At 45.0% G+C, this 14,985-nt stretch overlaps 2 long non-coding RNA genes across 6 annotated transcripts in view; one reads left to right on the top strand and one right to left on the bottom strand.

Annotated features, from left to right (window-relative positions):
• Nucleotides 1-6,753: 6,753 nt before the first annotated feature.
• Nucleotides 6,754-12,920, bottom strand: LOC112646376 (uncharacterized). Of its 4 annotated transcripts, none has more exons than XR_007411062.1 (5): nt 12,216-12,920; nt 9,333-9,386; nt 8,621-8,741; nt 8,343-8,442; nt 6,754-7,341 (listed from the first exon to the last, which is right to left on the bottom strand). It is a non-coding gene; the product is annotated as an uncharacterized LOC112646376 (long non-coding RNA). The 4 variants fall into 4 exon arrangements; XR_003127616.3 differs by lacking the exon at nt 9,333-9,386 and having other exon boundaries at nt 6,754-6,941; nt 7,111-7,341; XR_003127615.2 differs by lacking the exon at nt 9,333-9,386 and having other exon boundaries at nt 12,216-12,466; nt 12,747-12,920.
• An 82-nt stretch (nt 12,921-13,002) lies between these two features.
• The window catches only part of LOC112646118 (uncharacterized), a 59,640-nt gene continuing 57,657 nt past the window's right edge, over nt 13,003-14,985 (top strand). For both annotated transcript variants that reach the window (XR_003127478.3, XR_003127479.3), the window contains exon 1: nt 13,003-13,491. This is a non-coding gene — a long non-coding RNA (uncharacterized LOC112646118). The remainder of the gene's footprint in view (nt 13,492-14,985) is intronic.

Below are 14,985 nucleotides of genomic sequence, written 5' to 3'. Positions count from 1 at the left end.
CAGCTGCTTTCAGAATAACCAGGTGGTTGTTGAATTAAATGGTTGGGTTCACCTGGGCATTCAAGATCGCATTCACCCACCCACCGCCATGTAACTTAGTTCTCCTTCCTGGGACATCTGTTAAATCTAGTATTTCACTCTTGGGGCAAATGCAGCAAAAAGGTGATTTGAGATTCTCTTCACTTACCCAGCCTCCGAGGCCCTCTGAGAAGCTTCAGGCAAAGTGTTTAAATGTTGAACCGCCCCCCTACCCTGCCCCCCGCCCCCCCCCCCCCCGCTGTCCAACTAAATGTTTATTGGTTAAAATTGAATTCAATATACAAGGCATCTGAAAACTGGAGGCAACCATGATGTTCTCCTACAGGAGAAGAGAGAAACCCTGGTACACCTGTACAATAAAGTACCATTCAGAATCAATAGGAACAAGCTAGCAAGTCATAAAAAGACATGATGCAGGGGCAGACCGGGTAGCTCAGCAGTTTAGTGCCGCCTTCTGCCCAGGGCATGATCCTGGATTCTGGAGTCGCTGGATTGAGTCTCGCATCAGGCTCCCTGCATGGAGCCTGCTTCTCCCTCTGCCTGTGTCTCTGCCTCTCTCTTTCTCTGTGTCTCTCATGAATAAATAAAATCTTAAAAAGAAAAAAAGACACGGGGCATCTTAAGTGCATATTGTTAAGTGAAAGAAGCCATCTGAAAAGGCTGCATATGAAAGACTTCATCTATATGATGTTCTAGAAAAGATGAAACTACAGAGATTGCAAATGCATCAGGGGCTGCTAGGGGGTTCCGGGGAAGGAAGGAGAGGCTGAAGAGATGAGGCATGTGGGATTTTTGAAGATGGTGAAAGTAGTCTATGTGCTGCTGTAAGGGTGGCTACATGATGCTCAGGAGATATTTGTTAAAACTCACAGAACTTTATGACTTACAGAGTGAACCTTAATGTATGTAAATGAAAGGAGTCATGTAGGAATTCTGGAGCTCCCAGGATGGCGTAAAGAATGTGGCAGCAAAATGTCTAGGTAAATTACAAATGTATGAGGAAAAATCCTGATAAAGGGGATAGGGAGGAAGGGTGCTGACCCAAGTACATTTGAAAGAGTAGACATAATGCCCAGCCTTTAGCGATTCCGTGGGGGTGGCCCAGATGCTGAGCAGAATGTAGGTCCACCCACTCCCCAGCACCTTTAGGAAGACTTTGCAGCTCCCTGGAAAGGAGCCTAGCCTTATAAGTTTGCCAATTAACCTTGGTGCCCTGGGTCCTTTGCCAGATAGTAGGCCTATCTTAAGTGTCATAAGGGTGCAAACTGAGGACAGTTGTCCGGACAGGTTTCGGTTATGGAGAAATCCCTAAACTATGCAGGAGTCCTGGGATTTCTCCCTGTGGCCCCACAATATCTTAGGGTGGCAAATCAAGGCAGAATTCAGCAGAAGTCCCTGGCATCCAAGTGTAAGCGTGTTAATTAGCCCGTGGTGCCTTTCCAGGCCATGCATGCCATTCTATGAATTCAGTTAGTAAGCCAAAAGCAGTGAAGTCACACGTCATCACGTCTGTCACCGAGCTACCAATTATTTTGAAACTTACCTGGGATTTGTTCTAATCATGTATGGTAAGATGACAGACATGCAGACAACTGCCTTGAGAATAGAGTTTATTATCTATGATTCCCGGGGGTGGGGCATGCCTCTCTTCTGTGGGGGCCAGATGAGGAAGCCCCAGGGTCAGTCAGGAGCAGAAAGAGGGAGAGGAAATGGTAGACAAGAGTCTTTATTCTGGGGTGGTGGGAAGTTGTTAGCCCTGGATGTCCTCTGTGGGGCGGGAAGCAAAATGCAGATGTTGGGGTTTGCCATTGGAAGGGTTGGAATGTGATTTCTGTGTGCTCAGGCACCACACCTCAGAGATGGAAGGGACATAAACAATTTTGACTCATGACTTCAAGATGTCAAATTATCAGTTCTGGGTGATCAAGGTTGATTATCACAATGGGATCCTGAAGCAAAATAAGGGTGGGGGGGCATTAGGTAAGAAGTAAGGATATCTGAATAAAGCATGGAATTTAGGTAAACGCAATGAAGCAATTCATTCATGAGTTGTGACAAATGTACCACTCTGACGAAGGGTGTTAAGTCTGGGGGAAATTGGGTATGAAGTATATGGGAACTCTCTGTGCTATCTTTATAACTTTCCTGCAAATCTGCAACTTTTCCAAAGCAAAAGTTTATTTCATAAAACCAACTTTGAGAATAATGTGTACATTTTAGTTCTCTCTTTTAAGCTTCTTTTTTTCCCCCCACCTTAGGTATGTGTACTTCCACAGGAAGACAGAAAGAAGAGTTGGTACTCATCCTCTCTCAACGTTTGTTAATTCATTTTTCAAGTGCTTATTGAGCACCTGGCTGTTTCTGGCCCAGTGCTGGGGCCAGATCAAAAGAAAAAAAAATGCTAGCCCTGCTCTGAAGAAGGACTAGCCCAGTTCAGTGGACACTGTAGATGTAAAATCACCAAAGTGCCACACACTGTGACAAGTACAGTGCCAGGATTGTACGCAAGATGCCATGAGATACTTGAGAAGTGTTTGGAGGACCTGGGGAGAACTTCTCAGCAGAGCCAACATTTAAAGACATCTTGAAGGGTAAGGAGCAATCTGAGAAGATGCAGAGGAGAATTTGCATGAGAACACGTCTAAAGGCAAAGACACAAAGGCAGAAAGTCATGGTGTTTGGGCAGGACATGGAGCCATGGTCAGGAGTGGTAGGAGATGCATCTGGAAAGGAGTATTAGGGCTCTAGCTATTAGGAAACAATAAACATTTGCTGATTAACAGAATGAATAAGTGACCAGAAGCTGAAAGGTCCCCTGTGATTTCTAGAATTTAGATTTTACTGTCTAGGCAACAGAGAGCCACCTCAGGTTTCCAGAGGGGGCATAACCTGACATGTTGGTGCTCTTGCCACTTCAAGTATGGCTCATGGACCACATGGTTCATGCAGCATCAGCATGATGTGAATGTTTGCAAGAGCCAGAGAATCTGAGGTCAGACTCCAGAATCAGAATCCTCATTTCATCAAGAACCCTGGGGTTGGGAGCGCCTGGGGGTGGCTCAGTGGATGAGCGCCTGCCTTCAGCTCAGGGTGTGATCCTGGAGTCCCGGGATCAAATCTCGCATGGGGTTCCCCGCAAAGAGCCTGCTTCTCCCTTGTGTCTCTCATGAATAAATAAATAAAATCTTAAAAAAAAAGAACCCTGGGGGTGATTCGTTTCCATGTTTAGATTCCAGGAGAGCTGCTTTAGAAAGATCACTTTGTTAATAGAGGGGGGATAAATAGTCTGGTTTTGTTGTGTTGTGTTGTATTTTGCTCCACACCAAAAGAGAAAGAAAGAGAGGGAAGGAGGGAGGGAGGGAGGGAAAGAAGGAAGAAACAGTAACACACATAAAAGATGTGAACCAGCACTGTTCTCCCTGTTTTCTTCCACTTAAGTCCTGACTTGTGAAAGAAGCAATGTCTCTGATCCCTTGGGCAGCCTTTGAAAGGGCTACTTGGCAATTGGGGAGGGAGCAGGACCGGCTGGACCACTGGTGGCAGAGCGACCAGGGCAACCATGGAACCCTCATTCCCTCTGCAAACAGAGGAAACAGGCACCGCATTCCCAGGAAAGTGGCTGCTGGGATTGCAGCTGAGGGCAATCCAAGGCTCAGCGGGCTTCCAGGATTCACACTTGTTTTGTGTGGCCAGAACAGACGATGGGACGGCAGGGTAAAAATGTCCCCGGCTCTTACTGGTGCACTGCTGTGTAAAACCCATCCCGCGCTTCTGTCCCCAGCTGCGCACTTGCCCAGGGCAGCCCAAATCTGGATTCGTGCAGAGAAAAAAAATGGGAATGTCCCACTCTGCGCAGGTACGGGCTGCTGCATGGAGTGATGCACCTCCACCACCTCATCTGTCTACATCGCCTGTGCTGCTAGGCCGTCCTCCTCCCAGGGACACTCACGGTGGTCTATTTGCATTTACCCACAAAGGCTGAATTTCCTTCTGATGAGCTATACAGGATAATGGTATCCTTATGTCTCAGGCTTTTATTTGGGCTGAAAGACCCAACAGAGCCTGATTAGAGCCCTAGGGCCAGTGATTATGTTGGGGGAATAGAGGCAGGGCTGGATTTGGGGTTTTGTTCTCTCCCTCCTCTCACCATTGAGAACAGAGCGCATTCTCCGATAAAGCCTGGCGGCTGCTCCCCTGCTCTGTGCCAGCCATGCTCACACAGCGTTTTCCCTTGAAGCTCCTCACAAGCACACTGGAAGGCCAGCCACTTGTTCCTAGTTTACAGACTGGGACATTGATCCTAGCAGCAGGGCTGGGATTTTGCCCAAGTCCGTGTTTTTTCCCCTGCATCGCTAGTGACAATATTCATTCGAGGTCGAAATCCTTTCACAGCCACCATCCTGGTTCCCTGGAGCAGTATGCTCTGGAACAATCCCCCACCCGGGAGAGTGCCAAGTCTTTCATACTAACACCGATAGCTTACCGTTGCTAGAGCTTTGGGCTTTCTGAACTGTTCATCCCATCTTCTCTCATTTGTGCTCAAGAGCATAAGACCTGCAGGCCTGGAGTAGCATTTCCAACTGTTCCCGGAAAGGGACTGAGCCCTGCACAAGCAACAGCATGGCTTAGCGGGAAGCTTCCTGGGAGAATGGAGGGGCGTTGAGGCACCTTACCTCCCCACCTGTGTGCACAGGCTCCGGCCTTCTCCCAGCAGAAACTGGGATGTGAAGTTTGGGATTGATGGGATGGAATTGGAAGGCTGTGACTGTTGCCTTAGAAAATTTGAAAAAAAAAAAAACATTTTGAAAATGGCTAAGAGAAGGAAGCAGCAGCCTTGGTGTGTGTGTGTGTGTGTGTACATGTGTGTGTGTGTGTACATGTGCGTGCCTGTGTGTGTGTGTGTGTGTTTTCCAGAAGGCTGTGAGAAGGAGAGAATCCAGCCTCTGAATAGGTCTCTGGCAAATCTGAGTCACCCCACTAGCTCAGGCAGATGCAGTTAAATATGGAGACAGGAGCCCTGAGCTGCACATCTCATGAGAACCAGAATGGCCAACAAAGTGACCAGCTCCCCAAGGTGCCACTTGCCTAAAGATGTCATGGGCTTTGTGTGCACAGAGTGAGAAAAGTCCATGGGGATTATGATCTTCCAAGACTGAGATTCTCAAATCAATTGGGAAGCAGCTCCCTGCCCTCCCTTGCTCCCCTGGGCCACATGATAAAGGTACAAGGTGTGCAACACAGACCTGAGCGGACAGTTGGTTGGTAGCAAGGTGGAAGCATTGGGGCTGGTGTCACGCTTACCATCTTTGAGCGTCATCTTAAGGGAATCCAGCTGAGATCCTGAAGAGAGTGACTGCCAGGATCTGGCAACCTCGGTGCCACAAGAAACTGAGTAAACAGAACCATTGAGGGCTGAGGACTACAAGGAGATGTGTCACATAGTCATAGGGAGGGCCACACTCCATCCCAGTGTGGCTAGCTGGCCTGGAGGAGCTGCCGGAAGCATGTGGAAGTGACATCCACTCAGCCTCCATGGCGTTGGCAGTCCCTGTGTGACCCATGGGCAAGGATGGGAGGGGGAAGAGGCGGGGTGGCACGGTCCAGCTGCGACACCAGAGCCATTAACAGGCCAGGAGGAAGATGGAGTCCAGCCAAGCAGCTGTAGCTGGAGAACTTCAATGACTCCCAGGATGGGGGGAGGGGGGTTTTCTGAGATGATGCCTGAGGGACCCTACCCACAGGACACCCCAGTTCTTCTCTCTACTTGATTTTATCTTATTCAACCTTTAAAACCCAGCTCCAAGGACACTCCCTGAAGTGTTCTGTTCTAGAAATGGGTCATCCTCCTCCGAACTCCTGGAGCTCCCAAAGCTCTTAACCTTTATTACACACGTTATTTTCCATCTTGTACTTGGGCTGGCTGTGGTCCATTTGCCCCAATTAATTTTTCTAGACCATAGCCACCTGTCCTGTGTTCCTCTGTCCTCTTTACATCCAACATCTCCTTTGAGATCAAGAGACCTCCTCTCCCGAGTCCTCCCTGCAACCCAGGCAGAGTGCTTCACACATCACGGATGGGGTGATTTTATTTTGAAAGAGTGACTGCATGCCTAATGAAGAAGGCAAGAGGGAGCCCAGATCGGGGAGGGAGACAGGGTGCTTTTGAGTCCTTTGGGAAAGGAATCGCTGTGGCTTTGGCTGCACTGCAGCCTCGTTTTCCCAGGAGGGGTTAAGTCTTGCTCACAGTGGGTGAGCCAAGAGATGGAGGGAAGGAGACAGCCAGTGCAGGAACATGAGTCCCTCAGTTCCAAGGGACAAAATGCCCTTGACAGGGGCAGCCTGTGCTGGGGGCCCCGCCCTGGGGATGTGTTATCCCAGCTGCCTTCCCAGGAATTAGAGGCAGAGAAGGCATGGAAAGACTCATGGTGGAGGCTGGTGGGTGAAGGGACAGGAAGCAGGGATGCGGGTGGGGGCGGAGAGGACACCTGGGCTGACTAATTAAAGCCTTTGGTAGCTGGCCCCCACCAGCTCAAGCAGATTATCACTGCTGACTCAGCTCCCTGCCAAGGCCAGAGGCACACTCCCTTTTTTCCTGCTTGATTTGCCTAATGGAAGCTGACAGTGAAGTTCAACCCTGATTGTCAGATTTCAGTAGGAACCTCAAGGGGGGAGAGGAAGGCAGACATTTGAGGAATAAAAATAGCTCACATAATGAGATCCTTTATTTAGCTGAACCACTTTTTAATGACTCACCTCTCCCTCCCTCTTCTCTCTTTCTCTCTCTCTCTCTCTCTCACACACACACATGCACACACATAGTTGTCCACACAAATGTCTGATTTTCAAGTAGAGCTTGCCTAGAGCCCATAGGAAAGAGGCTGTCCGTCCCGGACCGTCGGGGTCTGCAAAAGGGGATGTGATCTCATGGCGGAGCAGGGAGACATTTGTCCACACCCCTCCGACCAGCCTTCCTTTTAGTGATCCATTTTCCAATAGGTGACCCAAGAAATTGGTCTGGCCAGCAAAACCCAATGTGTGGGCTGGCACTCACGGCCTTGGCTGCTTCCTTACCCATCTGTGCTCTGGTTCTCAGCTGAGGTCTGGAAGGTCTAGTTAACTTCTCAAAATCTGAGCTCCTCCTCATCACAATCAGGCTGACCTCTCGTGCAGAGGAACAAAATGGCACAGGGAAACTTCTAGACACCACCTGTCACACCGCATCTGGCAAGAACGTCAGCGCCTTCTCTCCTCTGACGGGCAGTCTTCTGTGACTTTTATAGGAAGTCACTCAGTAATTGTAAGCTTGGGATTAAAAACAGGAAGCTCTAAAACAGGAAGCTGGGTTTTCATAATGGGAGGTTCTGGGCCACCTGGGTGGCTCAGTGGTTGAGCATCTGCCTTTGGCTCGGTCGTGATCCTGGGGTCCGGAATCGAGTCCCGCATCGGTCTCCCCTCAGGGAGCCTGCTTCTCCCCTTGCCTGTGTCTCTGCCTCTCTCTCTCTCTCTCTGTGTCTCTCATGAATAAATAAATGAAATCTTTAAAAGGGGCGCAGTCCCGAGGGTTTGTGAGGGCCGGGCTCCTTTCTGAACACTTCATGCACACAAACTCAGGGAAGCCTCCCCACTCTTGCCCCCCATTTTACAGATGAGGCAGCTGAGGCACAGGATAGTGAAATTTCTTGCCCAAAGTCACCATGGCATTCATCCGTGGTGAACCTAGACTTTGTGAAAGAACTGAAGAAATTGCGAAGGCTCCATAAATATAAGACGTTAGTATCCTGGGTCACATGTGTGTAAAGATTCTTTCATAAGGAGCTAATAACAAATGACAAGAGCAAAATTCTGTGTGGGAGGGACATGGGCCCAGATCCTTAGGCCTCATTGTGCTTTGTCCCCTATATGCCTCCCTCACCCCATGCTGACCAGGAGATGCTGAAGGTCACTCTGCAGTGACCCCCTTGTCCTGAAGGTCCAGCTAAACACAAACCTTCCCACACTAGCTAATGTCTCCAGAACAGGCTTCTAGAGAGCAAGTCTGGATCTACTGCCTGAAGCCAACCCTGCCTCAGGTATCGCTGAACCCTGAGGGGAAAGGCAAGCCAGAAGGTCACTCTAGGAAATTTAAAAATTGACTTGTGGAGTGTTTTTCTGAGTGGTCTTTTCCCCCGTTTGGATATAGACCACACTTTCTGCTCCTCATCTATCAAAATATCTACTGAGAGTTAGTTGCCATTTTTCATGGTGATGCTTTGCCCCCATTTGTCAACATTTCCACCCCGTCTCTGGTTTCACAGAGGACTCACCTGAGGCACAGAGAATTGATGTAAGTTGCCCAGGATAGAGGCAGCCAAGGAAGGCCTGGTGTCCAAAGCCTGAACTCTGTTCACTGTAAAATGCTCCCTCCTTATGTGGTCAACATAGAATACGAGGCATAATGAGGCAGGGAGGAACAAAAGAAGAAAACCCAGTTAGTGACCCCAGGACCTTGGAACTTACTGTTCTGCGTTGACTCCTATATTTTTTAACATGCCCATGTGAGGGAGCCACACAAACCACCACCCCAGATGCCTGTATTTCTCACCTCATACATTTTCCTTAAATTTATCTTCGTGTCTCCACCATAGGAGAATCTTCCGTTTGATTCTGAGGATTCTGCACAGCAACTCAGCCCTGGCCAGCCTGCCCACCTCTCCCTTCCGCTCCTGCAAAAGAATGATCTTCATATACATTCACGTTTGTTGTTGAGCAACAGTCTATAAACCTATGCTCTGCTCATTGCCACGCAAAGCAACAAAATCACGCACTTTTTAAGGTTCTCTGTGCAGCTATTCAAATTAATGTCTAGGGGCACCTGGGTGGCTCATTGGTTAAGGATCTGCCTTTGGCTTAAGGCATGATCCCAGGGTCCTGGGATCGAGTTCCGCCTCGGGCTCCCTGCATGGAGCCTGCTTCTCCCTCTGCCTGTGTCTCTGCCCCTCTCTCTGTGTCTCTCATGAATAAATAAATAAATAAAATCTTTAAAAAATAATTAATTAATATTTAACTACTTTTACAAGGCAGGCATGATTTTTATCAATCCCCAGCTTCCCATCGTTGGTGAACTGTTAATTTGGAACATATGACCAAATAATAACATCCATTGAAGGATTCCCCAACTTTTGCTCACTTCATTTTCCATCTGCTCCATGACCAAGTGACTAGAAAAGTGGCCATCAGGAGGCTGGTGACAAGACAGAAACAGCAAGAGAAATCTGCAATCAATAAAACAAGTGGGACTCCTATCAGCTCCTCACCTGCTTGGCTCATTCACTTCTGATCAACACCTGCCACGGGCTTCTGCTCTCTCCCTGTCAGGGGGACAGACTGACCATCACCAACTCTGCCCATGAGACCCCAGATGAATCCAAATGAAATAAAAAGCATGCCCACCCAAACCGAGGGAAGGGGCATGGGAGTGGGTTACTGTCGTTAGTGGTTGAGAGATCTCAAGACAGTGAAAAAAGATGAAAGCCACATAAAGTGTATTGTTGGGTAAAACAGGAATCTTAGCTCAGAATATCTAAAGAGATGCAGGGGTGCAGAAGTTGGCCTTCTGAGAAGAGCTCAGAATAGACTCCGGACTAGAAGGGGAATAGAGGCTGACAGAGGGAGGAGAAACAGAAGCAAAGAACTTAATTGAACATTTCCTTGTCCTCAGAATGGATATGCCATGAACCCTTCCCTCTATGCTTATACTTAGGGAATGGAAATGAGGGAAGTTCTAGGATGGAATCCAGGAAGCACCTGGATTGAGTTTGAAAAGAGAGTTTGGGAGGATCCAGGGAGAGAAACTGGGTGCTCTAATAGGTGGAATCGTTGACAGATGGGATAATTTCGAGGATTTGGGTGAGACATAATATTGTTTTATCAATAGATAAGAGAGAAGGAGGGAGGAAGGGAGAAAGGGGGGAAGGAAATAAAGGAAGAAGGAAGGGAGGGAGGGGGGTGGAGGGAAGGGGGTGTTCCAAGTGGCGGAAAGAAACTCAGCATCCAAATATAAAGTGAAGTAAAATGTGAATGTTTCTGAGTCATTAATAGAGTTTTCAAAAAAAAGGAGAGAGAAATTCTACTTCATCTACATGTTTGAAACCTTTTCCCTGGAGTGGGCATTATGCTCAAGAAGGAAATGTAGTCCTAGTATACAGAAGTGCTTTGCAGACCAGAAACTTTATATAGTTAGGTTAGGGTGAATTGTTTTTCAAGTTTTAGAATTAGTCTGTAGAAAAAGTAAACAAGTCCTCATTTGGGTTATGGAACACCATGATTGTGTTTTTATCTTGATCACATAAAAGTGATATTGTTGGAGAGTGGTCGGAGAACAGAGTTAGGGATGGAGGAAGAAGAGGCCAGAAGGCCAAACTGACGAAAAGGATCCACTCTGATGGCCTAAAGTCAGGCATCTGCTAAAGTCTATGCAAGAAGAATTAGAGGTTTAAATATAGTATTTGGGGGCACCTGGGTGGCTCAGTGGTTGAGCATCTATCTGCCTTTGGCTCAGGGTGTGATCCGGGGATCCTGGGATCAAGTCCTGCATTGGGCTCCCCTCGGAGCCTGCTTCTCCTCCTGCCTGTGTCTCTGTCTCTCTCTGTCTGTGTCTCTCATGAATAAATAAATAAATAAAATCTTTAAAAAATAAGCAAATAAGTATAGTACTTAAAATTGTCAGCAGAACGGTGAGGAAAAAAATCCAAATCATAAATATCAAATGTCAGGACTGAAGAGGTTCCTACTGTATTCCACAAGGAGTAAATAGAGTGATCCTGGAGGGAGAGGGAGGCAGAGCAAGTGACCAACACGGTTTTCTTTTACATTATCAGGTCAGTGTATCTGCTTTACCATCGACAAATTAGGAAATGTTGCTATAAGCGCTTTATCTGGAGGAGAAACAAAACCAAGGGAAGTTGAAAGTTCTAGCTTCTGTGGTTAAGAATGGGAATCAGAAGACCATTTCCCTTCTGTTCAAGAATTTTTGAACTATTTGTTTTCTTCCCCCATATACATCTAATATTGTGATTAAAACTTAAATGAAAAAAATTAGATCATTCTAGCAAATGAAAAAAAAAATTGAAGAACTATCATTCTCCCCTGGGAAATTGTGACTCACCTCAGGATAACAGATTTATTTGCTTCAGACCAAATGTGAGAATCTTAAATTTTGCACATGACTGGAATTTTTGTAAATTCAGGAAAACGCAGCTGTGACTCTCATGCTTTACTTCTAGCTTCTGTCTCACTGTATGTATGAGTTGCATGCTTTCCTGAAGACCTCCTAATCAAAGGTCTAAGGCACCATGAAGTTAGCTTATCAATAACCCTTCATCTCATCTCCCTCATAAAGCTTATCCAGAGCCCATTGCTTAAGATAAATGTCTTTTCTTTTCTTTTCTTTTGAAACATTGGCAGGGGGAGAAGCAGGCTCCTTGCAGGGAAAACCCTCCCCCCCCAATGCTGGACTAGATCCTAAGGACCCCAGGATCACGACCTGAGCCCAAGGCAGATGCTCAACCACTGAGCCACCCAGGTCCCCAAGAAATTCATTTTCTTGTTTCTGTTCTCTTTCCATGTGTGTTACAGACCTTCAGATAGCATATCAGTTCACCTCATCCAAAGACTTCCCATTCCACCTATCGATTCTGCTCTTTCGTGCTCCCTGCAACTGTCTGCTCCTGACCATTATCTGCCTCATCATTGGCAGGTTCATCTTGTATTCACTGTCTTACTTTTACTTCTTCTGGGACCTGTCAGGTAGTGTCCTTTGAAACTACATTGATGGCAAGGAAGGAAACCAGCTGGGAACTCAAGTAAAAGTTTACCCCTTGCTAGTAGTTGATTGTATGGGAAAAGAATATACATGATCCAGAGAACCAGCATCTATTGAACACTCTCAATACTATGGTAGGTGTTCCATAGGAATGATCCACTAAATTCCCACAAGCAACTCATGATAAAGGAATTGTTTCTTCTCTATTACAGATAAGAAACAACTTCATTAAAAGTTAGGCACCTGTCCTGGCCATACTGTTACTATGGGGGAGTGCCAAGTTTGACCTTAGGTCTATCTGGCTTCCCGTGTCTTTTAAAAATATAAATCTGATAGTAATTTCATTGTGGCTGGCTTTCCACATAAGACAACTTACAGTGAATAATAAAATGGGGATCAATATAGCTGTATTCCAACCAGCTGGCTTCTAGGCAGTCGAGAACTTGGAGTTGGTGCCATACGTTGGCATCAGGAAACAATCAGCAGGATTGAGGATCCAGGGATATTGGCTTTCATCTAGGCCCTAAGACCAAATAGCTCTTTGGACTTCAATTTTCTCATTTATAAAATAAATCATTTTTACTGGATGATCATTAAGCTCTCCTCTGACACTGTCGAATCTGTATACTTGAAAGAAATAAGGCTCATTAAAGTTATTGTCTAATTCAGATATCTTGCAAATCACTGTGGTGAATGAGGTGGAAAAATGGATTTTTAAGGTTAAATAGTAAGATAATAATTGAACTAAAAATAAAATCCTCACATTCTAACATTTAACTTGTTACTGCATGGAATGGAGTTAAAGTACTATAGTGTATTTGTCAGCTCTGGGCTGCCATGACAAAAAAAAAAAAAAAAAAAAAACACAGACTGCATGCTGTAAGCAACAGAAATATATTTCTCATACTTCTGGAAGTTGAGAGAGCTAAGAGCAAGGTGCCAACAAGGTAAATTGTAGGTGACCACTATCTCCCCATGTGCTCATGTAACCTCTTTTTTTTTTTGTATGTGTGCAAAGAGAAACAGAGAGAGACAGAGCCAGGGAGAGAGAGGGAAGAAAGGGAGAAGGGAGAGGAAGAGAGAGAATGTTATCAGTGTTCTTTTCTTACTGTGACACTAATTCTAATCCTATAGGATCAGAGTCCCACCTTTATGTCCTCATGTAACTTAAATTACTTCCCATCTCCAAAGACAGCCACGTGATAGTGAGGAGGGGTTAGGACTTTAACATATAAATTGTAGGGGGACACAAACATTAAATTCAGAGCATTAGAATCAGGAAACAATGGCCTGAACCTGTGAGAGCTGAATTGCCAAATTATCTCCCTCAAAGAAGAGCAAAGGAAATATCCCAGTAAAAGCCTTAAGTTGTAAATAATGCAGAGCAGTGCTTTCTCAAACTTTAGCATGCATAAGCATCACCTAGAGAGCCTGTTTAGATGTATAGTTTAGCTGTGAAATTGGCTCTCAAATTACCTGTGAACAGAGCAGAAAGGAAAACATGCTGGTTGTACACTTTTCATTGTCCATAAGAAATTTGATATAAATCCCTTAGGGGAACTAAGTTTTTGCCATTGATTAATTCTAAAATAAATGTATCATCTCTATGATAATGAGAATAAGTGAATGATGCTTGGAACAAAATCCTGACAGTAAGTAATAAAGCTATTTCTTAGAGCATTTCTCAATATAAGTTGAGGCTATAATGTCAAAACCAACTCAATAAAATCATTATTCTGGGATTATGGATTATAGACTATTTCAAAATAAATGTAATTTTGTTTCTTCCAAATGCATAGAGTAATTAAAATTGGGCCAACAAAACATTGTCTAACAAAAATCCTTGGGGGACCTGCTTTAATGAATAGATAACACATCTTCGATAAGCATGATTTAAAAAAACAAAAAACAAAAACCGAAGGTACTTCTGTAAAGCTTGAAGAGTTGTTTGTCTCCTAAGTAGTTTAATCATTCTCCTGGGGCTTGTGTTTATACAATTAATTTGCTTAGGAACACTTTTTTGTTTTTGTAGGCCAATAGGTTTTACCTAGAAATAGGGATGTTAATGAGAGAAGACAGGCTGTATGTATAAGATTCAGAAATCCTATGTCCTATAACTTTTATATCTATTTTATGCAGCTGGCCTCTGATGCCTGTCTTTATGGTGTGGTTGAAGGGCTGGTTGGTAAAATATCCATAAGAGTTTGCTCAAAGATATGTAAGACAACAGATTACATTGGATGGGGCATAGTTCTCTGATCCCAATGCTTCTCCATAATATCACTTAAAAATGCCTCCACACAAGTGTTTTGTGCTAGCCCGGGCACTGTATATCTCATCTCTTTTCTGAGCCAGAGGAGATGTGCAGATATGAGGGGAAAAAACAAAGAGAAAACAACAAAATTTCATTGTGTTTGATTTATGGATTTGTTCTACTTTGGGAGTCTCAGAGGCGTTCTTTTTTGATAAGGGCCATAACCGATTAGAAAGTAATGAACTATGGAAAAGAGTCCAAAGATACTGAGATTAGATCTCCATTGAACTGAAACTGGTAGGACTTGTATGAAATGTCCTCTTGCTGTCAGCTACACAAAATGTGGTTGCCTCCCTGTTGTCATGTTCTTTACCTTCTAAGAGCTAGGTTAGAGAGCCAGAAACACCAGCAAAAGGAGTGAGCATGCCTTTGTGCTTGGCAGTTATGTTACCTATTTTAAGTAATGTTACCTCTATTAAGCCATGGGAGTGGGGTGTATGGTATTACAACCTTCCCAGGAGCAATATTTATACTTCCTATACTTCAGCTAAATGACTAAATCTAATCTAGTCACTGAGATCAAAAGTGTTCACAGATAATGTTTGCCTCCTCTTGAGGTAGATTCACCATAAAGATTTCTGATGGACTCCAAAAACACACACAGAATCATATTGTCTATCTTTACATCACGATTGTCTTGTTAGGGCATGTCAGTGGAAATCCAGCTCAGAATTAATATGTATCAATCACTTCTAACTTCATCAGTCACACCATAGACAAGTTTATACTTTGGTTTTGTGCTATTATATATACCTGGAAAGACATCTTTTCATCCATCCATTTATTCAAAAAGGCTTCAACTTCATACCGAGATTGAAATAGAGAAACTAAA

The sequence above is a fragment of the Canis lupus genome, chromosome 6 (genome assembly GCF_003254725.2).
Source record: "Canis lupus dingo isolate Sandy chromosome 6, ASM325472v2, whole genome shotgun sequence".
In the NCBI taxonomy this organism is placed as follows: domain Eukaryota; kingdom Metazoa; phylum Chordata; class Mammalia; order Carnivora; family Canidae; genus Canis; species Canis lupus.
The sequence above is the reverse complement of the archived record's forward strand: the minus strand, read 5'-3'. Positions and strand labels throughout refer to the sequence as shown.